Here is a 23,532-nt window from a genome sequence, read left to right as displayed (position 1 = left end):
GGTAGTACTATATACACTTATTTTCCCTTTTGCTTTCTTGAATTTGACACTGGCTTAAAAGAATAATGGAATTGTAACTCACTAGATCTATTCTGCAAATATGTATTCAATAAATTCAGACATGTACAGGCCAAGTTTGGTAGCCTGCTGGGATCTATTTGCATGAAGGAAAGAGGGTCTTGGTAGTGAAAAGTTATTATTTTCTTGATGGTTGATACCACTATGCCCTCCCAAAACCCCATCCACTATGGCATGGGGGAATATTTTAACCTCCCAAGCACTGGGTGGCATTCCTGTTGAGGTAAACAGGCATCATTACAGGAGAGTTGGAGTACACAAGCTTAGTTGAGGATATCCTTGTGGTAAACAAGAATTCATTAGGATTTCATAGAGTAATAACAAACTTCCTACTCCTTCAGAAAATAATCGTGAGAGGAATTAGGAGAGGAAGCTATAAAAGAGAATGAGTTAAATTAATGCTTTATTAATCAGTGTTGGTACAAAGCAAATAAGTCACAAGGCACTCAGTTTCATCAATATTCATCAAGGCATCATTACATTCATGTAGAAGCCTGACAAGGAAGAGAGACCGTCGATGGATGATGTCATGAGGGTCTTCCCCTCTTCTTCAGTTCCTATTACATCTATTATAATAATAATCTTAAATTCAACTCTTAGATCAAAAAATTCAGATTTTTGAAAATATGCTATTTTATCCTCATTTGTTAAAATCCCTATATACATTTTCCTATTTGGGGTGAATTTCAGTAAACTTTTCAAAGAAACTGAGCATGTGCTTATGAAATGGTCATACAATGTGTCTAGCACTATATAACATATTATAGAAGCTAAAGAGCTAAGACACTCTCTTTAAATAAAGATCTTAGGATCCTATTGGGGAGATAATAAACATACATGTAGCACACAAACAACATTACATATTACAGGAGGCATAGCAAGGTGAAGTATAGATAAAGAAAGTGGTCTAATGCAATTTTAGAATATAAACTCTCGATTTGGCTCCCCTGAAAATCTAATCTCAGTTCCTATTATTACTATTGGGCAAGTTACTTAAGCTCTGCATGCCTCAGCTTCTTTGTCTATGAGAATACAGTGAAAAGTTAAATCTCCTGAAGTAATCTATATGTCATATGTTTAGAAGAGTGTCTAATACATAGGTGGAGCTCAATAAAAACTAGTGCTTATCACTGTCATAGGTAAAGAAAAATAGTTCAGAGCATACATCTGATACTTGTAAAATATCAACTGCCAGAGTTGGACCAGACTTTTGACAAAAAGTGATGCCTTTTAGAAATGGCACGATCAGATTTCAAAGAACATTTTCAGGTTTGCATTTTATAAAAGGCCAAGGATTATTCATCCCAATGACAGCTACAAATCATTCCCAGACAGAAAAGAAAGTGGAAAGCGTATGTCAGTTGATTATTAACTTAAAAAAAAAATCTTAGATCAAAGATTTGAGATTTCTCTTGAAAGTTTGAAAAAGTCCACAGCTCACGATGATGACAATCCTGAGGATACAGGAAAATTATTTCCCATGCAAGAAGAAGAAACTATCTGAAGAAGAGAGAAGAGTGTGCCATGACATCAAAAAAGGTAAGAAAATAATATTTATTCAGTCAGTCATTCAGTCAACAAACATATTAAGAGGCTACTACATAAGACATGGCACTGGGATCTAGAATCTAAAATTAAAATAGTTCATACCCTCAAGAGTTTGTGGATAAACTATTAAGTGATAAAATGCAAGGTGATAAAGGTTAGAGCAAGTCCCTACAGAAAGCACACAAGGGGTATAAAAGACAGGATCAGGAACGGCCTTCTGGAGAAGAGGTTGTCTGGATGGGATGCAGAAGGATGAAGTACTGCAGGTACTTTACTAGGGCTAGAGCAGCAGTGTGGTAAAGCATGGCATGGAGCTGAGCTTAGAGACTGAGGAACAGGCCATATGAAGTTCTACCTTTACTCTGAGACCAAAGTGAATCCACTGAAAGATTAAAGGAAGGGGAATGATATTTAACTATTTTCATTTTTGTAAGATCACATTGGTTGCACACTGAAAGCAAATTGGAAAGTGGAACAGAACTGAGTTTTATAAATTTTGTAGCCAAAGATCTTGTATCATTTTCTATCTATATGGAGTCCATTAATTGCAATGAAACTCCCTTTCCCTTAAACCTGTGTGGCTTGCTGATCCAACCCAGTGCTATTATTCAACCATCATCAGTCCTCCCCATACTCCCACTCAGTTCCCTATAATCAATAATATGGCTGCTACAGTAGATGAAGAAAAGGAGGATGAGGTATGAACTTGCTTTTTCTCTTTTTCAAATAGAAAGTGACACTTGGGGAGTCCATATCTTGAGGAAAGAGTATTATGCACTGGTTAATTGCACAGGATCTTGATTAAAGGGCCAATTTTGCCCACTGCTCTCTAAGTGAACTTGGGCAAATTTGTCAATATCTCTGGTCTCAGTTTTTTTATTATGACATATGACTAAAATCATGTCTGATGTGAGGAAAACACCCCTGAAAGCTACAGGAAGAGAGCTGGACAAAGGCAAAGACACTCCATTTTTGTTTTTTAAGAGGAAAATTTGTACAAGCTGGGGGAGAAGCAGAGGGAAAGGGAAAGAATCTTAAACAGGCTCCATGCTCAGCTCAGAGCCCAACAGGGGGCCCAATCTCGTGACCCTGATCCTGACCTGAGCCAAAACCAGAAGTCGGAGGCTTTAACCAACTCAGCCACCCAGGAACCCCAACATTCCCAGTTTTTGGATAGCATGACTCAGTATCATAAACTGTCCATTCTTTCTAAGTTAATGTAAAATTTAACACAATCCCAAGAAAGACACAAATAAACTTTCTTATGGAGGTAGACAAGTTGATATTAAAAATCATATGGAAAGACATGGCATGATGAAAAAAATCATAAATAAAGTCAAAGACAACAAATTTTGATAAAGTGTTCACAACATAACTCTAACTATAGATAGAATACTATTATTGCTAATATACAAAGAACTTAATAACTGAGGGGAAAAGAATTTTTAAAAACTCACTAAAATGGAGAAAAGGCAAAAGAAGGCCATCTATAACCACCTTATAAAAATGACCTCTGAGGGGTGCCTGGGTGGCTCAGTGGGTTAAAGCATTTGCCTTCGGCTCAGGTCGTGATCCCAGGGTCCTGGAATTGAACCCCGCATCGGGCTCTCTGCTCAGCAGGGAGCCTGCTCCCCCCATTCCCCCCTCTCTCTCTGTCTCTCTGCCTACTTGTGATCTCTGTCAAATAAATTTAAAAAAAATCCTTAAAAAAATGACCTCTGAATATAGGAAAAGGTATTTAATCTCACTCATAATAAGAGAAATACAAACTAAAACTATACTGGTATATAATTATCAGATGGCAACAATTTAAAAATATGACAACACATTCTGTAGAGAAACAAGCACTCTCATACATTACTGGCAGAAATGCAAACTAGTACAAGTTTTTGGGAGGGAAATTGACAATACCTAAGAAGCTACATCTACATTTACCTTTTGACTCAGCAAGCCCACTTTTTTATTTAATTCCAGTATAGTTAACATACAATGTTATATTTGTTGCAAGTGTACAATATAGTGATTCAGCAATTCTACACATTACTCACTCAGTGCTCATCATGGTAAGTGTACCCTTAATCTTTATCATCTATTTCTCCCATCCCCCGACCCTCCTTTCCTTTGTTGGCCATCAGTTTCTTCTCTAGAGTTAAGAGTCTATTTTTGGTTTGTCTATTTTTTTTCTTTGTTTCTTAAATTCCACATATGAATGAAATCATATGCTATTTGTCTTTCTCTTATTTCAGCATTATACTCTCTAGATTCATACACATTGCAAATGGAGGATTTCATTCATTTTTATGGCTGAGTAATAATCCACTGTATGTATGTATTCTACACCTTCCTTATCCATTCATTTATTGGTAGACACTTGGGCTGCTTCATAATTTGGCTATAATAAACATAGAATATTATAGTGCTATAATAAATATAGGGCTGCATATACCTTTTTGATTAGTGTTTTTGTATTCTTTGGGTAAATAGTAGTGGAATTACCAGATCATACGGTAGTTCTTTTCTTAATTTTCTGAGGAAACTCCATACTCTTTTCCATAGTGGCTGCACCAGTTTGCATTCCCACCAACAGTGCACAAGTGTTCCTTTTTCTCCACATTTTTGCCAACACTTATTGTTTCTTATTATTTTTTTTTATTTTAGCCATTCTGACAGGTATAAGGTGATGCCTTATTGCGGTTCTGATTTGTATCTCCCTGATGAGTGATGCCGAGCATCTCTTCATGTGTCTGTCATCTGCATTGTCTTCTTTGAAGAAATGTCTGTTCATGTCTTCTGCTAATTTTTTCATTGGTTTGTTTTTTCAATGTTGACTTTTATAAGTTCTTTATATATTTTGAATAGTAATCCTTTATTGGATGTGTCATTTACAAATAACTTCTCCCATTTAGTAGGCTCTTTTAGTTTTGTTGATTGTTTCCTTTGCTGTGCAGAGGCTTTTTGAGGTAGTCCCAATAGTTTATTTTTGCTTTTGTTTCCCTTGCCTCAGGAGACATATCTAGAAAAATGCTCCTGTGGCTAAAGTCAGAGAAATTACTGCCAGTCCTTTCCTCTAGGATTTTTATGGTTTCAGGTCTCACATATAAGTCCTTAGTCCATCTTGAGGGTTTTTTTTTTTTTTCATTTTTTTTTCATATGGTATAAGAAAGTGGTTCAGTTTCATTCTCTGCATGTGGCTGTCCAGTCTTCCCAACACCATTTGGTGAAGAGAGAGATTATCTTCTTCCCATTGCATTTTCTTGCCTCCTTTGTTGAAGATAAATTGACCATATAATGATGGATTTACTTCTGGGCTCTCCATTCTGTTCCATTGATCTATGCATCCTATTTTTGTGCCAGTACCTTACTGTTTTGATTACTACAGTTTTGTAGCGTATCTTGAAATCTGGGATTGTGATACCTCCAGTTTAGTCTTTCTTTTTCAAAATTGCTTTGGCTATTTGCAGTCCTTTGTGGTTGCATATAAATTTTAGGACTATTTGTTCTAGTTCTGTGAAAAATACTCTTGGCATTTTGATAAGGGTTGCATTAAATCTGTAGATTGCTTTGGATATTATGGACACTTTAATAATATTTCTTCTTATAATCCATGAGCAAAAAATGTCTTTCCACTTCTTTGTGTCTTTTACAATTTCTTTCATCAATGTTTTATAGTTTCCAGAGTACATATCTTTTACCTCCTTGGTTAAGTTTATTCCTAGGTATTTTATTATTTTTGGTGCAATTGTAAATGGACTTGTTTTAATTTCTCTTTCTGCAGCTTCATTATTTGTGTACAGAAATACAGATTTCTGTATATTGATTTTACAACCTTACTTTACTGAATTCATTCATTAGTTCTAGAAGTTTTTTGGTAGAGTTTTCTATATATAGTATCATGTCATCTGCAAATAGTCAAAGTTTTTTTTTTTTTACCAATTTTTTTTTTTTTACCAATTTAGATGCCTTTTATTTCTTTTTGTGTCTGATTGCTGTCTCTAGGACTTCTGATACTATACTGAAGAAAGGTGGTGAATGGATACCCTTGTCTTGTTCTAGACCTTAGGGGGAAAGCTTAGTTTTTCAGCATTACGGTGTTCACTGTGGATTTTTTATATATGGCCTTGTTATACTGAAGTACATTCCCTCTAAAACTATTGTGTTGAGGATTTTTATCATGGGTAGATGCTGCACTTTGTCAAATGCTTTTTCGGCCTCTATTGAGATGATCATAAGGTTTTCATCCTTTCTCCTGTTGATGGGATGTATCATGTTCGTTGATCTGCAACTACTGAACTACTCTTGCATCGTAGGAATAAATACCGCTTGATCATGGTGAATGACTTTTTTTTAAAATGTACTGTTGGACTCAGTTTGCTACTGTTTTGTTGAGGATATCCACATCTATGTAAATCAGTTATTGGCCCATAGTTCTCTTTTCTGGTAGTGTGTTTATCTGGTATTGCTATCAGGTTAATGCTGTCCTTATGAAATGAATTTGGAAGCTTTCTTTCCTCTTCTATTTTTTTGGAATAGTTTGAGAATAAGCATTAACTATTCTTTACATGTTTGGTAGAATTTACCTGTGAAGCCATCTGTCACTGGATTTTTAATTTGTTGGAAGGTTTTTTTTAATTACTAATTTAATTTCATTGCTGGTAATTAGTCTGTTCAAATTTTCTATTTCTTCCTGATTCAGGTTTGGGAGGTTACATGTTTCTAGGAACATATCCACTTCTTCTAGGTTATCCAATTTGTTGGCATATAATTTTTCATAATATTCTCTTATAATCTCTTTGAATTTCTGTGGTGTCGGTTACTATTTCTCCTCTTTCATTTATGATTTTGATTCTGTTCTCTCTCTCTCTCCTTCTCTCAAGTCTGGCTAAAAGTTTATCAATTTTGTTGATCTTCTCAAAGAACCTGGTTTCATTGATCTATTTTTATTTATTTATTTATTTTTAGTTTCTATACTATTTATGTTCCGTTATTATTTCCTTCCTTCTGCTCACTTTGGGTTTTGTTTGTTCTTTTCCTAGCTCCTTTAGGTGTCAGGGTAGATTATTTGAGATTTTTTTTCTTCTTCTTCTTGAAGTAGGCCTCTATTGTTATAAACTTCCCTCTTAGAACAGCTTTTGCTGCATCCCTAAGATTTTAGGTCATTGTGTTTTCATTTTTGTCTTCATGTATTTTTTTTTTATTTTCTCTTTGATTTCTTGTTTGACCTTTTATTGTTTAGTAGCATGTTATTTAACCTCCATGTATTTGTGTTCTTTCCAGATTTTTTCTTGTGGTTGATTTCTAGTTTCATACTATTGTGATTGAAAAAGATGCATGATATGACTTCAATCTTTTCAAACTTGTTAGGAATTGTGTTGTGGCCTATTATGTGATCCATTCTGGAGAATGTTCCATGTGCACTTGAAGAGAATGTGTATTCTACTGTTTTAGGATGGGATGTTCTGAATGTATCTGTTAGAGCCATCTGGCCCAATGTGCCATTGAAAGCCACTGTTTCTTTGTTGATTTTCTGTTAGGATGATTTCTCTATTGATGTATGGGGGTTTTAAAGTACCCTACTATTATTGTATTAGTATCAAATACTTTTTTTTGTTGTTTTTAGATTTTATTTATTTGACAGAGAGAGACACAGTGAGAGAGGGAACACAAGCAGGGGAGTGAGAGAGGGAGAACCAGGCTTCCCACCAATGTGGGGCTCAATCCCAGTATCCTGGGATCATGATCTGAGCTGAAGATAGACGCTTAACTACTGAGCCACCCAAGTTCCCAGTATCAAATACTTTATGCTCATTATTAACTGCTTTATGTATTTGGGTGCTCCCATGATGGGCACCTACATATTTACAATTGCGATACTTGGATTTTTCCCTTTATGATTATTATAGAGTCCTTCTTTGTCTCTTGTTAAAGTCTTTGGAGTCTATTTTTTAATTGACATATAATGTACTATTGGTTTCAGAGGTACAAGTCTGTGTCCCATCAGTTTTATATAATACCCAGTGCTCAACATGTCACATGCCCTCCTTAATGTCCATCACCCATTACCCCATCCGTCTACTCGCCTTGACCCTGAGCAACCCTCAGTTTCTTTCCTATGGTTAAGTCTCTTCTGGTTTGTTTCCCTCTCTGGTTTCATCTTGTTTTATTTTTTCTTCTCTTCCTCTGTGATCCTCTGTTTTGTTTACTTTAGAGTCTATTTTTTCCAACATATGTATTGCTACCCTGGTTTTCTTTTCACTTCCATTTGCATAATAAATGCTTTTTCATCCCCTCACTTTCAATCTACATGTGTCTTTAGAACTGAAAGGTTTCTCTTGTAGGCAGTATACAGACGGGTCTTGCTTTTTTATCCACAGCAAGTCCACTTTTAAGAATTTATCCAGAAGATACCCCTCCAATACAAAAATACATTTGCATGAGTTATTAATCATAGCATTGTTCATTGTTGCAAAATATTGAAAACAATGTAAATGTCTAAATATAGGAGAGTGGTTAAATAAGTTACATACATCTACACAGCTGTAAGAAGGAAAAACTACAAGAGAATTTCTATGAACTAATATGGACAGTTTTCCAGGCTACATTAAGTAGAAATAAGTACAAAAGAGTACTATTTATGTGCCACCTTTTATAAAAGTGAGAGAAATAAAATATACATGTATCTACTCATTTCCATCCCCCCCAAAAAAAAGATAACCTGAAACTAAAGATTACTTACTTACAGAAATAAGGGGGAGAGGCATGTGGTACAAGGGATGACGGGGACAGGGGAAGAAACAGTTCCCTGAGGATAATTCTTTGTACAGTTCTGATTCTTAGAAACCATGATAATATTTCATACACCAAAAATACAAATAAGGGACTCAAATCAAGCAGAATGAGAGGAGAACCCAAAATTCATACAAATAATAACAAATGAGCCTAACTCTATTACAAATTACACTACTGTGAAGGGGGTGGGGAAGAAAAGAGTAAACCTAAAGAAGTTTGAAAACAGTATTTTGACTATGTGCTCTTAAGAATAAGACAAAAGGAGCTGTACACAACCATTGTATATGAGTTAGTAACTTCCTCCACTCCTCTAAAGGCGCATAAGTTATTAATTCTGAAAAGTTGTATTTTTTAGGACTGTGCAAACAAGTAAATAAACTTTGAGTAATGAGAAACAGATTTCTTACCTTCAGGGAAAGGAGTTACAAATAAGAAAAAGTATAACCATAACCATTTTAATTTTTAGAGTTATTTTTAGAAAAATGACCCCAGGTTTAGAGCAGGGAAAGTACAAAATAGGTCTGGAACATCCTGTGGTTGAAAAAGAAGTGCTCAAAAAAATAATGGGCAATGTCAAAAAGACACAGACATCAACTTGAGGCTCCCAGTCATTAAATGTGGGCCAATATGAAAAACAAAATAAATGATGGAAATGGATTAGAAATATAGAATATATTGAGAAATATATATATGAGAAAAAAAGGAAAAGTTCTTTACAGAATTTTAATTAATAAATGTCAAAAAATTATGGAAATAAAAAATTCATTTGGCAATTAGTGGGTTAATATAGGAAAAGGTATAGGGTATTTACATAGTTTTAAAGTATTTCTTTATAAGATACTAATTAAGTACAAAGGGAAAAACAGTTACTTTATAGTAGAGAAATCCATTAGACACTACCTTAACCAAATGATCAAAATTAACATCACTAGGAATAAGCTACATCAACATCAAAGACTCTAAACACAATAAACTGAAAAAATTACAATGTCACTTCTGTGGTATTTATATGTATAATATGAATATAATCATTATTGATTTAATCATTATCTAGATCCTGGTCCATAAAATGGGCATTCATGGGATAATTGGCAAAAGTTGAATAATGTCTGTAGATTAGTTAATAGTATAATATCAATGTTAATTTTCTGATTTTGAAAATTATACTGTATTTAAGTAAAATATTAATACTTAATGAAGCTGAATAAAAGGTATATGGAAATTTAATACTATATTTTGTACCACTGTTGCAAATTCTTATTAATCTGAAACTACTTCAAAATAAAAATTAAAAAATACTAAAAAGAAAAAAATCCTGCCATCTATGGTTATATAAAATTTTGTTTTTAAAGATACAACCTGACACCCTCTCAGAAAAAAAAAAAAAAGATATTTTCTTCTCAAAATAAAAATATTCAAAACATTTTGCTTTGTGAAAACTAAAAAATATACATGGAAAGGTATATATATATATAAAAGATTTTATTTATTTGAGAGAAAGAAAGAGTGCATAAGCTGGGGGAAGGAGAGGCAGACTCACCGCTGAGCAGGGAGCCTGATGCAGGGTTCCATCCCAGGACCCTGGGATCATGACCTGAGCTGAAGGCCGACCCTTAACCGACTGAGCCACCCTGGCGTGCCTGGAAAGATTGTTTTTAATATAAATTCTCCCCAAGATTAGTAGGTTCCCTGACTCATTATTTTAATTTTCAAATTACTGTTCATATTTTCAGAGGATATGATCAAAGTAATGATATAATATTTCTATGAATAAACTCCTAGTGATTGTACCCCAATGGTCATTGTCTTACAATCTAATTTTATGTATATGTTGTTTTAGGCAACAGTTGTCAGAGTTCCTTCTCTGCCCAAGCTATCAGCTATAATGTAGCAGTAAAGAAGAGCTGACCCACATGCAACAAGTACTCAGGTGCAATTTTGAAGTTTTCTTCTCTATTTCAGAAAAAAAGGTAGAGAAATGGAGAACAGGATAAAGGCCTGGAATCCCCTGCTCCAGAAAGGTAAGGGCAATTTTGCCAACTATAATACCCTTCACTACTCTGCTTACTTAATTAACCTTCTCAGTCTCAGGTTATGCTGAAGCGTGCTTTAGTTTCTCAAAATATATTTATTTACAACAAACAGCTAATTAGGATGAATGCTTTTTAAATTTCATTTTAATGAAACATTTTGCTTTGGAGAACTCAAATGAAACCACAGCAAGTCCTCTGATTTTACCACCAGAGGGCATGTGACATTAAGAAATAGGGCAAACAAAGGCTACTTGCTTCTGAGATTCTCTGATTTTATGGTTTGAAATCTGTAGCTAGCCACTTCCAGAAATAAACTCATTTGGAAGACAAATAAGGTATGTGCAGATGAAGATAGGAAGAGGTTAGGAGGGAAAAACTCACTTTTTTATAAGAATGTAATCCTCAACCTTGTTCTCAAAAGTACTCACCTACATTCATTAATTAATTACAATATTGATTTAGGTTAAACACTCCATTCAACATTGAAGGAGGTTGGCAGTAATGACTTGTGATGTTTCCTCTCCTGGTGATGTTTAAGAAAAATATTGGCTGGCTAATGCAACTGAATCTAGAAAATGAGGGATGAGCTAGTCCAAAATCAATGAATCCGAGGTCTTTGAGTTCAATTAGTGTATGGATCAGTGAACATCTCTGTAAATCAGGTCCACCCCCTCCCTGTGACCAGCAGGTGCATATCGTGGGTCACAGAGAGAATGCAGAGAGCACCAGGCCAGCCCCATGCTAGAGAACTGAAACAAAATGAATGCTCATTCCATTGATGTTGGGTTGATGAGATCTCCTTACAAATATATGGCATTTTGATCTTGAAGTTAGAAATTACTTGGAATAAAAAAAATTAAATTTTGCTGTTCCTCTTGTAATCATTCCCCCATCTCCCCCTCTCTTATTTCTATTGCCTTTCCCACGTAAGTCCCAACCTCCCACTTTTTATTCTTTGATTGGCAAATACATGGAAAAGGTGATGAATTATTGATTTTAATGGTTTAAAACTTATTTCAATTCTGCCGATAGTTGTGCTGAAACAGTCTGAAGGGGAAGGTGATCTTGGGCTTGGACTTGAATCCAACTGGTCTCTGCATGAAATGGCACCTCACTCAGTCATTATACTGAAGTCATTTCCTCCACATTGCATAAAAATCCTGTGTTCATTCCACAGGTGAGAAATTTTGAGGGAAATTGTGCATGTTAGTGGGAATCAGTAGGATATTTCTGTAGCAAAACAGTCCACGTTAGTTTGAGGATGGTCATGACTAATACTGCATTTGTACAGCTGGAAATACCAGTGCACCACATTTTTCTCCCATGATGTTTCCAAATCTCTCTAAACAGGTAAAAGCAAACTAGAGAGCTAATTTTCTTGACAGTTTAGCCAATAACTGTATATTTGTATAAAGGCTAAGGGTCAAGAAGAATGGCTGTGCATTATTTGGAATGTTTTATATTATGTAACATGTTTATAATGTTTCTTTTTTACTTTTTCAGAATAGTCCCAGAAATAATTACATAAATGTTCTGCATTGCCTAAAATTTACTAAAGTCTATTTTTTGCTAATATATCTCATTATTCAATCCTACTTTATCACCTTCAGCTTTTTAATCAGTCTTTTATTATAAGATTTAGTGTTCCTCTTTAGATGTGGGTGCTGCTGAGCCCTACCTCTGTCTAACTGACAGATGAAAATCATCTATTAAATCTGCCAATTCTGACTGTTCTTACTGCTATGATACCTTCAAGAACCAAATTCTTCTTTAATGAAGTTGAGTGGGTTTCAAAAGCAAACCTGCCTTCATCACATTTTGGGCCACCTAGGGCCTGCTCAGTGTGAAGCCAATGGAAATTGATCCTATTCTTTTGCTCTGAGCATCTGACTAACCTCTGTGAGTCCATATTGGAAATGACAGAGAGAAAGATACCATACCATGTGCTTAACAGAGTTCACTTTCCATTCCCCAATCACTCATTTGTATGCCCATATGCCCCTTGGTAACCCCACATCACATTCTTCCCTTCCTGAACTCAGGTCAAATGGATTTCTTCCTTTCTCAAATGTGAATGCCTCTTTTGCTTCAATGCTTACAGAATTATACTGTTCTGGGGAGTATCCAAGGCTAAGTTAGTTTATATGTAGCAACTATTTTTAGGGCAGCCAGATTTTGCTGACATCCAAGAATAGAATGTTAGGGTATTCTGGAAATAACCTCACCCTAAGCATTCAGATTGAGATTGAGGTCACAACTTCACACCTGAGTAGGCTTCAATATGTTCCTCGGGTAGCAGGGTTGGAAACTCCAAATACTACCTAGATATATGAAGAATACATAGCTTCTTTATTTTCTATCACAGATTTACTCTTCCTTGCAAACATTCACCTCACTGGGTACCAGGGAATTAAAAACACTCTTTTAAACTTGCCAATATTAGGTATTGTTGTCTCTTCTCTTTTAAATTGACTATTCTATGATCCATTTTCTTTTGGATAAATGTTGAATCTTTCCAACTTCCTTTCTCTTCCTTTGGTCTTTCCAAAGATGGGGAGCATGGAGCTGATATCAGAAAGATCTAGGCATGACAGAGTCCTCTTGAGCCACAGTGAATGGTTTGGTCTCCTCCCAGTCAGTGTGTCACTGGGTCCACACTGGCCTTTAGTGTCAGCAATATTATGCTGGCACTAACTCTACTTCTGACCATTTGCCTCTGATGTGTCTTCTCACACTGCTGCAATTTGTGCATCTTCAGGCATCTGCAAATTCTTTGGTCTTCTAAGCACCAACACATCCTCTCACGGAAGACTAAGAGACCTTCCAGAACCCCTAGCAGTCAAAGTTCGGTCTCATCCATCTAGCCACTTGCCAAGGCCACAATCATTCCATCACTTCACATGTCTGAAAGGGTCTTTCCTCCAGAGTTTCAGGCAGTGATAGGGGAAAAACTGGACTCTGCTTTGAACTTTCGAAGAGGATACATATACTGAAAAAATTGTGGCCCTGATTTTCTTTCCTTTCTTCCTCAGCATTCCACAGCATAGAAGGGAAAATATCCCATTGCCTATAAGGAACTTCTTTTTATATCCTCTTTGCATACCCTCTCTTTTTATATCCTTTCTGAGGTGGTATTGTCTCTTTTTCTAAAGTCATAACAGTGGACAGGTTGCAGAGAGAGAAGCTAGTTCACTCACCAAGGAAGATGCATCTGGAGAGATTCCAAAAATATTCTGTCATACCTAACTTGTATATAATCTTCCGTTTCCTCGGCCAAAAAATAGAGAAAATAATACCTGGACCCAACCTCCACGGAGAAAGAGCTCTGTCTCACTCTTGAAATCCTTCTGGATAAAAACTCTAGGAAGTGGAATTTTATAGATAGTGGAATTTTATAGATCTCTATTTCATGGAGGGTTTGTCCTCTCAGGATGTCTATGCTAACACACAATTCTACCTGCCAGATTAGCCGTAAGATAGCATGCCACACACATGCACGTGCGTGCATGCACGCACACACACACACACACACACACAGAGAGCCATTCTCCACTCATACCCTCCCTTTTCTTCATAAATGCCCTTCAATCTGTGTTAGGCTCAAACAGCAAGACACTGATTAAAATTTCAATACAGTTACAAGTCTAGTGAGTTGACTTTTCTTAGATGATTCAAAAACCTTAAAAACACAACTTATAAGAACCTTTAAGAGACAATTATTCATTCAATAAATATTTTGTGCACATCTACTATGTGACAAGTATTGTGCTGGGTTCTTGAATGTATCATAGGTCAAAACTGACTCAAAAACCCACAACAAAACAAAGGAGGCAGAAAAAAACTTTTGGAGATGATGTATGAGTTTATGGTACTGATTGTGGCAAGTTTCACAGGTGTATACTTACCTCCAAATACATCAAGTTGTACACATTAAATACCTTTAATTTTTGTATATCAATCATCCATCAATACAGCAGTTTAAAAAGCAGACTATGACCCTTGCCCTCATATTTGACAAGGGAAAAGGGTGAGGAAAGAGAGATGCAGATAAGCAATATACTTAAGAGATATATATATATATGTATATATATATAAAGTATATTACAATATTACATATTATATATAATATTGTTTATTAGGAGCAGACAAGTAGATTAATAAGTGGAACACAAATTATTACAATGATTAAAGTGGTTATTGTTTTACCCTCACTTAGCATATTAAAGATTACTGACTCACTTATTCATATTTCTCAATTAATTTATACCTTCCAGTATTAAAGTAACCTTTAACCAACAGGGAAAGAAATATTATCTCAGACCAGTAAATGCTCCAGTTTGCAGGTATGATCAATTAAACCTTAATCAAGACACAGACCTTTTTTGAAATTTCCAGTGATTCAGACTTAATCCAGCAGCCATGTTTGCCTTCCCTGCCTGCCCCCCTCCTCTTTCTAGCATCACAGGGCACTTAGCATGTCAGTGGGTCTTTTCAAGACCACATGTTTCTTTTTTTTCCTTTTTTTCTTTTTTACATCTTTCACAGTTTTGGTTTCTAGAAATCTGTCATGTTTTTCTGAAATGACGTTCTTAAAGGTTTACTTGGCCAGCAAGACACACTGTTGTCCTTTCATTATTATAAATAATTCTGGAATGATTTGTTAGCATTATGATCAACTTATGACCTCTTGTTAGCATCTCTTGATAATTAGTCCAATCAACCAAGAGGTTTTGTTTCCTAAAAAATGAGAGATTGTATTTACTATGGGTAATATGGTGAATCTATCTTCTTTCAACCCTCAATTTCTACCCATGTATTCCTACACTGCTGGTCACAATCTTTCTTATTCTTGGTATATTTCTTACTTTTTCAGAACTTCTAGAATTACTCATAATTCTCTTTACCTTGCCTATGTACAGGAAAAGTAGATATCTATGTTTAATAAAGGACCATATATTCAATAAAAGAAAGAGAATACTCATATATGTCAACACCACCATTTTCTTAAAATTAATAAAAACTAAGCATATCTATTATCTATTATGTTCAATCTTCTTTCACATCATATCACAATGTCTTCTGTGAACTTCACCTTTTCTCATTTTGATTATCATTATGAATTCAGGGACTCAAGAACTCAACTTATTTATGAATAATTTTTTTTATGCTGAAATCGTTTTCAGTTGGATAGTGGAAATTCCTCAAAGGTGACTCCTTTGTCAGCATAACTCCAGGTATTTTTAAAGCCTGAATCTTCATTCAGATAAAAGTAAAATGTCCACCTAGACTTTAAAGAGCTCAGGTTCCATTTAGTGGAGAGTAGAAAAAAATGAAGTCCCAGATATTACCACATTTGACATTTTATATCTCAACCTCTTTAGTGATAGAACATATTAAGAGTATACATGTACATTTTTAGTTTAGCTTTGATATCCTAAATTCATTTTATTTTCTTCTGAAGTATTTCTTTCTACAACATACTTCAATCCAGAATGAGATAGAACCCTTCAGAAGGGGTTCAGATCAGTATTATCCCTCATTTCTACCCTCCACCTGAAGCTAGAACTCAAATCCTTTTTCTGAAGCTTTTACTCTTATCTTTCAGCTTGGAAATTATGGAAAGTTTCACACACAAAAAAATAACACCTAGGACAAGTCTTGAAGAACCAGAGAATCTACCAGCAGATTGGTGGTAGGGGATGGGGTGGGAATGAGATATAAAATGTACTCCAGATAAAACTGAACATATATATAAGCACATCATGTGTAGAGATCCAGAGGCACAAAAGGGACTTGGAGTAGAAAGAAGGAAGAAGACAGTGAGAAGAGATGAAGACACCATGGTATGTTTGGTGAGCGTATGAGAGATCTTAGTGTGCCACACTAAGCAGTTTCATTTTTATCCAATGGGTAATCATAGTACAAAAGTAACTAGGTGGTTTTAAGAAAGGTTCTGGAAAACTAGCCAAGGTAAATTTATAATAAATCCCAAAAAGTTATTCATGTATACTAACACCCTTCTTTCAGTGTGAAAAAAGTTCTAAAAAGGGGTTAAAGAAGGAAAATTTTATGCATATAACTTTGAACAAACCCCTGATATTTTTATAAGCTGCAGCTGATGAGTCAGTTCTAATGGAGGTATCATCTCATTGTATAATGATATTACTTATACCTCTCCTTCATCCACAGAAGAAAGAATCAGACATTATGCCATTGTGGTAGGCAGAATTCTAAAATGGTCCCCATGATCTATACCCCTGGTGTTACATGCATGATTCAGTTACATCTTTGATTAGATTACATTATATGGCAAGAGTGAAAGAATTTTGCAGATGTAATTAGATCCCAAATTAGCTGACAAACTCATCAAAAAGGAGATTATCCTGATGAACATGTCTTGATCAGATGGAAACCCTTTAAAAGGATTTTGAACTTCAAGGAGGTCACAAAGAGATTCTCTTCCTGTAGATGCAAATTGCATCTACAACTACAAGGAAATGTAGTTCTACAACTACAAGGAAATGAATTCTGCCAACAATTATGTGAGCTGGGAAGATAAATTTGAAACTCAGATGAGAACCCTGACCTGGCCAATACCTTGACTACAGGTATTATGATACCCTAAGCAAAGACCCAACTAAGCCAAGTCTGGATGCCAGACCCATGGAAACTGTGATATAATAAGTATATAATGTTTTAAGTTCCAAAGTTTCTGGTAATTTGTTATGAAGCAATAGAAAACTAATATACCTATAGAATGTAAGGAAAATCACAACAGAACCAATACTTACCTATTAAAAGAGGCAGTGTGGTTATGGTTAAAGGCTACATGGGTTCATTTCCCAACACTACCACCTATTTGCTATGCAATTTGGGTATCTTTCATCATGCTTCCATGCCTCAATGTCCTCATTATGAAAGAAGAATAAAGACAAGGCTTAACCTCAGAGGATCATTTTGAGGATTAAAGGACTTAATTTGTGCAAAGTCCCTAAAGGGGCACCTGCCATGAAGTAAGCACACTATAAAACATTAGCTATCTTCATATGATGCTTTTCTACTAATTATCAATGGAACTAGATATATCAAAGACTTTCTTCATATACCCTCCTTAACAAATAAGAGTATCATCCTATTCTAAACATTCAAGGCATCCGATAAAAGATAAAATTTATCACTATATTGAGTTTCTGCAGTCAATTTCAGTAAGAAAAAAATAAATAAATAATAAAAAATAAAGCAAGAAAACATGGTCTCAGTTTTAAACTAGAAAAATAGCTGGGGAGGTCTTACCATATCTGGAACTCTTTGTGCTCCCCTAAGATTTGAAGTTCAGTCACAGTTCCAAAGTAAATCATTAAAACACATGAACAGCTGCTAAACTCTCATGTTATAATTGCTATATGTTATTTCCAAGGAATTATACAACACAAGTATTCCATATATATATAATAAAATTGAAGGAAAATACTTTGGGGAAATCTATTTAGCTGTGGTAGGTACAAAGGTAGGTAGGTAGAGAGATGGATGGATAGATGGATGGGTAGAAGGAAGGAAGGAAGGAAGGAAGGGAGGAAACAGGTGATCTGGAATCCTAACCATGAGAAGATACATCTTGAATACCTGGGTCAAATAGATTGAATTTTAAGAAAATATCAAAAAAGTCAGCAGATTAACAAAACAGAAATTAATTTCTTGCTCACAAAATGGTTTAAAATGAGATCGGTAGGGAAATTCCTCTCCATGCAATCATTCAGTAACCAAGACTCTCCATCTTGTAGGCTCTATGGTTTCATTGATACTTGCTTCCACCTGAGACAAGGACACTTAGCATGAGGGAGCACATGTGGGAAGTTGTAATGGACCAGACTGAAAGTAGATGAATTTTCCCTTCGCTTTCATTCTATTAAGGACAACTCAGTCACATGGCCATATCTAACTGCAAAGGAAAAAGGAAAATACACAGTGTGGTCTTGTTGCCAGTAGGAAGAAGTAGATTTCAGAGAACAGAAAGCAGTCTCTGCCATAAGCACACATGCAATTTGGATGTGCAGCTGGTACATGCTTGACAATTTACAGAAGGAAATATAACTTTTGAGTCAAAATAATCTTGTTTCCAGGGGCACCTGGGTGGCTCAGTCAGTTAAGCATCAGATTCTTGATTACAGCTCAGGTCATGATCTCAGGGTCCTGAGATTGAATCCCTTGTCAGGTTCCATGCTCAGTGGGGTGTCTATTCTCTCTCTCCCTCTGCCTCTGTCCCACACCCCACCCTCGCATGTGTACTCATTCTCTTAAAAAAAAAAAAAAAAAAAGAGGGCGCCTGGGTGGCTCAGTGGGTTAAGCCGCTGCCTTCGGCTCAGGTCATGGTCTCAGGGTCCTAGGATCAAGTCCCGCATCAGGCTTTCTGCTCAGCAGGGAGCCTGCTTCCCTCGCTCTCTCTGCCTGCCTCTCTGCCTACTTGTGATCTCTGTCTGTCAAATAAATAAAAAAAAAAAAAAGAAAGAAATCCAGTTTCCAAACTTAGCCACTTGACAGTTGTCTGATCTTAGGCAAAATATTTCCTTTCTCTGTGCCTCAATCTTATCAGTTCTTTATTTCTTAAATGAGGATTTGAAAATCCTACAGTTTAAGATTCTTATGAGATTGAAATGAGATCATATGTTTAAACTCATTAGAATAATGACTGGCATTTATTATTATCAATAGTTATAAATATTTCATTCTAACTGTATTGTTCATTTGGGAAGACAAAGAAATAAGATGTCCTATTATTTGAGCTAAGAAATCATATGTACAGAATCAGAATATATTATTCCAACTGAATTATTAGATTGAGAAGGTTTTAAAAGGTAGAATATTCACACAATAGAAGCTCATTTCTTGCTCTTGTAAAAGTTTTCAGGCAAGTGTTAACATTAGCAAGCATCTTTAAGGTAGTCATTGAGAGATCCAGTCTTTGTCCATCCAGGGCTTGCCCGATCCATAGGGTTTTATCATCACTCTATCCCATGTGTATAAATACACTATGGAAGAAATACGTGATGTGGTTTGAGCTAAGAATTAAGTTGTTTCAACATTAGAATATTTGAAGCTCACAGAGAAAAAAATTACTCTAATTTAAAAATAAAATGAAAGCAACCTTAAAATATTAAGGAATTAAAAATGTTGATAGTGAGCTCTAGAGCTGAGATTCATAATAATCTGATTATCACATATTTCAATTTAGATTGTTTGAGATATTTTTAGATTTAACTTTTGCCACATATAAATGTGTACCACCATACCCAAGGAACTCCATGAACACTCAGGTTGGAACTGGACCTGAGCTATGCACTGCTTATCATCTGAAGCAAGTAACACTATCAATGATAAGCTGAATTCTATATAATTGAAAGGATTAATTTCCAGAGTAATTCTGAAGTCTGGATTACTGTGAGGATGCTGTGTAATCAATACAGTTATCAAAAGCAGAGAATAGCCCTTGTTCAGCATTTCTCAAAGTTGAGTTATATACAGACTTCTCTTATAGAAAAATAATTTTCACTAAGTCCCAAGAACATATCCATGGTCTTCTGGTCTTCAGATTCCAATTTGAAGAATATATCCTTAATCAAAATAACTAAGAGCAAAATATGGCCCTGCATGCCTCAATTTCTTGACTTCTCCACCATATTCCACTTCCCTGATTTCAAATCCTGTACCCTCCTGGCACACTCACTCATTTTTTATGCTGTCCTCTTCAATAAGCTTCTTGGAATACACCCCTCTTCATTTGATTGCCTTGGTTCTACCAAGTTTACTTCTTAGGCCTTGTTATAGTTTGATGAACTCTTGCTGACCTGACAAACCTATTAGAATCCATACCCTCTACCCCATGTGCTTCATTTCACCATTTGCTAGTCAATGTTCTCACTACTGTAGGTTTCCCTGCTTCTGAGTGCTTTCCTTGGCTGGACCACATATTAAGGAAGAGGTAGGAAGGACACTGGGTACCATCCATGTGCTGAGTCTCATGGCAGCATTTCATTTATTACCCTAGTGTCCTTGGGAAATTGCTGGAGCATTTCAGCTTCCTTTCCTACCACTGCAAAGTGGGGATGGTAACAGTTTCCTAGACTCAGATAATAGCTACTGTTTATTTAGGTTTTTACTATGTGCCTGGTTCTCTGTCAAGCATTAAATGTATTATCTCGTTTAATCCTTATACTGTCCCTAGGAGGTAGGTTCTTAGTATCATGCCCACATTTTTAGGTGAAGAAACTGAGGCAAAGGAAAGTTAAGCAGGTCAGTCAGTTTGGGAATTGCCCCTGGAGCCTTAGAGTTTCCAGGTGATAACAACCCAATTCATTTGCTTCCTTCTATAAGTACAGTAACAACAGAAACTGTTATGACTAGAGGCACATTTACAATAAATACCATAGTCTCACTGTGTGCTCACTCAGGCAGCACTTCTGTGGTGGTTCTTTGCCACACCAGCCCACTTTACCAAGAGTCAAGCAACACAAACTTAAATTTGACCTAGTTTAATCAAAATGTGGGTTGTGGTTCAATTATTTGACAACTGGTTACTAAGAATTTAAAATGCCTAACCACGACTATAGAGGTAGTCTTTCTCTTGTGGTCTCTTTCAGAATCTAAGGTTGTCATTTCTCATTGCCACATTTAATATCGCTGTAACTCCTCCCCAAAATCTTGAAAATGTAGAGGGAATGGCCTCCCCACAAACCCCATATTTCAATATGAAATTTTCCATATTAAGGAATATTCCTTAATTCCAAGGTATGGAATTGACAAGACATTATGGGATAGACTTGAAATGGCATTCTAGTTAGTCAACAAGTCCCAATTGTTAGCCCTTACATTTACTGTCTACAGTGGACTGATAGTAGCATTAGGGCCTTGATTTTCCTCAATAATAGTCTCTGGACTATTTAGTCACTTAAGGAGCAGACAGACTCAAGTAGCAAGGAAAACAGACTGAACTTAGGAGTGCTGGTGTCAAAAGGATGGTCAGACCACAGCAAGCCGACACCCACTGGTTGTGGTTCCTTCTACTACCAGTACCATGGGCTGAAGTACGAGGATCAAAGGTGGCCCAACTTTGTGGGAGCCAAGACTCATCTCTGCCCTGCTGGCCACACCCCTGCTCAGTCTATAAGGCAGGAGGTATTATGAATAATAGACAAGAATTATACACCAGATTCCAATGCAAGAGTGAGCTGTTGTTTTCCTATTTCCTGTTTGGGTCACAGGCCTCCTTCAGCTACTCTGGAATGTTAGAACTAGCAATCTGTTTTTGAGTTTGGAAAGGTCTGATGTTCCTTTATGTGGGGGTGTTCACTTATCAGAAGGAAAAAAAAAAAAAAGCCAGCCTCCTGCTGTCAGCAGTGTAGTGTGGAAATGTAGCACATCCTACTCTGACATTTCTTTTCTGCCTCCTGAGCCCCAGTCGCTAGATTGTGGTTTTTTAGGTTGTTTTGCTTTTTATTTCTTTCTAATTGGCTTTACTCTTCATGCCAAGTGTCTTAAGTCACATTAATTAAAGATGTAATATTTTTGAAGTAACAAGGACAGCGAGTATCAGCCTTCTGCCAGGATGGACAGATGGATTTACAAATGCTTTGCCTTGTATGAAGCCCTTCTGCTGATACTCCTGGAGTTGTGGATTTTGATAAGTGTTGCCCCACACCTCCATGGCTCCCATTCCCTAATCTCCAAGGGTTTAATCCACTGCCACTCTACCTATCTCTCAGGGAATAGCTTGAAACTTATCCAGACTTCCCAGACTTCTCTTTTCCAACCCTTGTAACAGTGACTATCCTGGGAGTACCTGACATATGAGGCTTTGAGCTTCAACTCTGGTCCTGTCCCCCTGGAAATTACCACTACCTGAGACCCTAAACAGTTTGCATGACCACTAAAGGTGTGAGAGAAACTGGTATTTTTTGGAAATGTTAGATGTTGAAGTTCAATGCATATTTTAAACACACACACACTCACACACTTTTCTATGTCTGTGTCAGTCTTCTCAATCAAATAACATTGCTCATTTAGCAAGTGTTTATCACCTGCCTTCTTTGGATGCATCACCACCATGAGAGAATAAAAAGAATGCAAAGCAACAATGGCCACGGCACTTGACATATCTTAACACTTCCCAACTCATTACTATTTGTATTCCCATTTTGCAAAGGAGAAAACTGAGGCCAGGAGAGGTAAAGACCTTTCCCAAGGTCACACAGGACTGTCTGGTTCCACAGTCTACACTGTACCCACCATGCCAGGTTGTAGCACACTCTTGATTCTAGAGCCAAGTATCTGTCTTGAATCCTTGCCTTTTGTTCAGCCCTGTTGAACTATATAGAATGACCCAGAAGGAAACATACTTTACCTCTAGCTCTCCCTGAAAGCCCTGATCCAAAAAACTAACAAGCCACAGGCCTCCTGCTTCCTCCTTTCAGTGCCGCATTCTTAGGCTGTAGTGTTGGGGCACCCTGCTCTATCTTAGCCTTGGCACCAGCCAACACTAGCCCTAGATCTGGCCCAAACCAGCTCCCCAAAGGATCTCTTCACCCCTTCTATTTATCTATTATTTACAACCCTCAGGCTTCTAAACAGCATGCACCTACCCATCCTCTTCCTAGCCTGGGAACAGAAATGGGGCAGAGCAAGAGAAGGCAATAGAAGGCATGAGCCTGGTCTTCCTAGTTGCTATCAACGATGGTTTCCACCACACAGAGGACTTTCATTCCAGTGTCTTCACTGTAAGCCTTCAATGATTCTTTCTTCACCTATCCTGGAGGAGGTTGGAACTAGAGAGAATGAAAGACCAATAATGATCCTCTGAGAACAGCTTGAGGTTTCAAACCACTTAGGAGTATCTATACTCTCAAAAGAAAAGTAAGTACAAGAAAAACAATCCATAGTAAGTGAGAAAGATTTTAAATTTCTGAGATAGAAGAATTCCAAGTTGTTTGCAAAAGCAGGGCTGATCATAGGAGTAGGTTGCTATGGTGTAGAGATGAGAGCCATTAGGAACCACAGGGCTGGGTGACTTATCTTCATGCATAATGAAACATCCAAG

At 36.4% G+C, this 23,532-nt stretch overlaps 2 long non-coding RNA genes across 4 annotated transcripts in view; one reads left to right on the top strand and one right to left on the bottom strand.

Annotated features, from left to right (window-relative positions):
• Positions 1-23,532, bottom strand: part of LOC116866143 — a 193,540-nt gene that overhangs the window by 81,096 nt on the left and 88,912 nt on the right. The gene's annotated exons all lie outside the window — the stretch shown is intronic.
• LOC116866144 overlaps positions 1-23,532 on the top strand; it is a 72,166-nt gene that overhangs the window by 6,473 nt on the left and 42,161 nt on the right. For both annotated transcript variants that reach the window (XR_004382348.1, XR_004382347.1), the window contains exons 2-3: positions 1,508-1,617; positions 10,375-10,433. This is a non-coding gene — a long non-coding RNA (uncharacterized LOC116866144). The remainder of the gene's footprint in view (positions 1-1,507; positions 1,618-10,374; positions 10,434-23,532) is intronic.

The sequence above is a fragment of the Lontra canadensis genome, unplaced genomic scaffold (genome assembly GCF_010015895.1).
Source record: "Lontra canadensis isolate GAN:19392208 unplaced genomic scaffold, GSC_riverotter_1.0 scaffold9, whole genome shotgun sequence".
Lineage (NCBI taxonomy): Eukaryota > Metazoa > Chordata > Mammalia > Carnivora > Mustelidae > Lontra > Lontra canadensis.
Note: the sequence above shows the minus strand (reverse complement) of the source record. Positions and strands in the feature narration are given on the sequence as shown.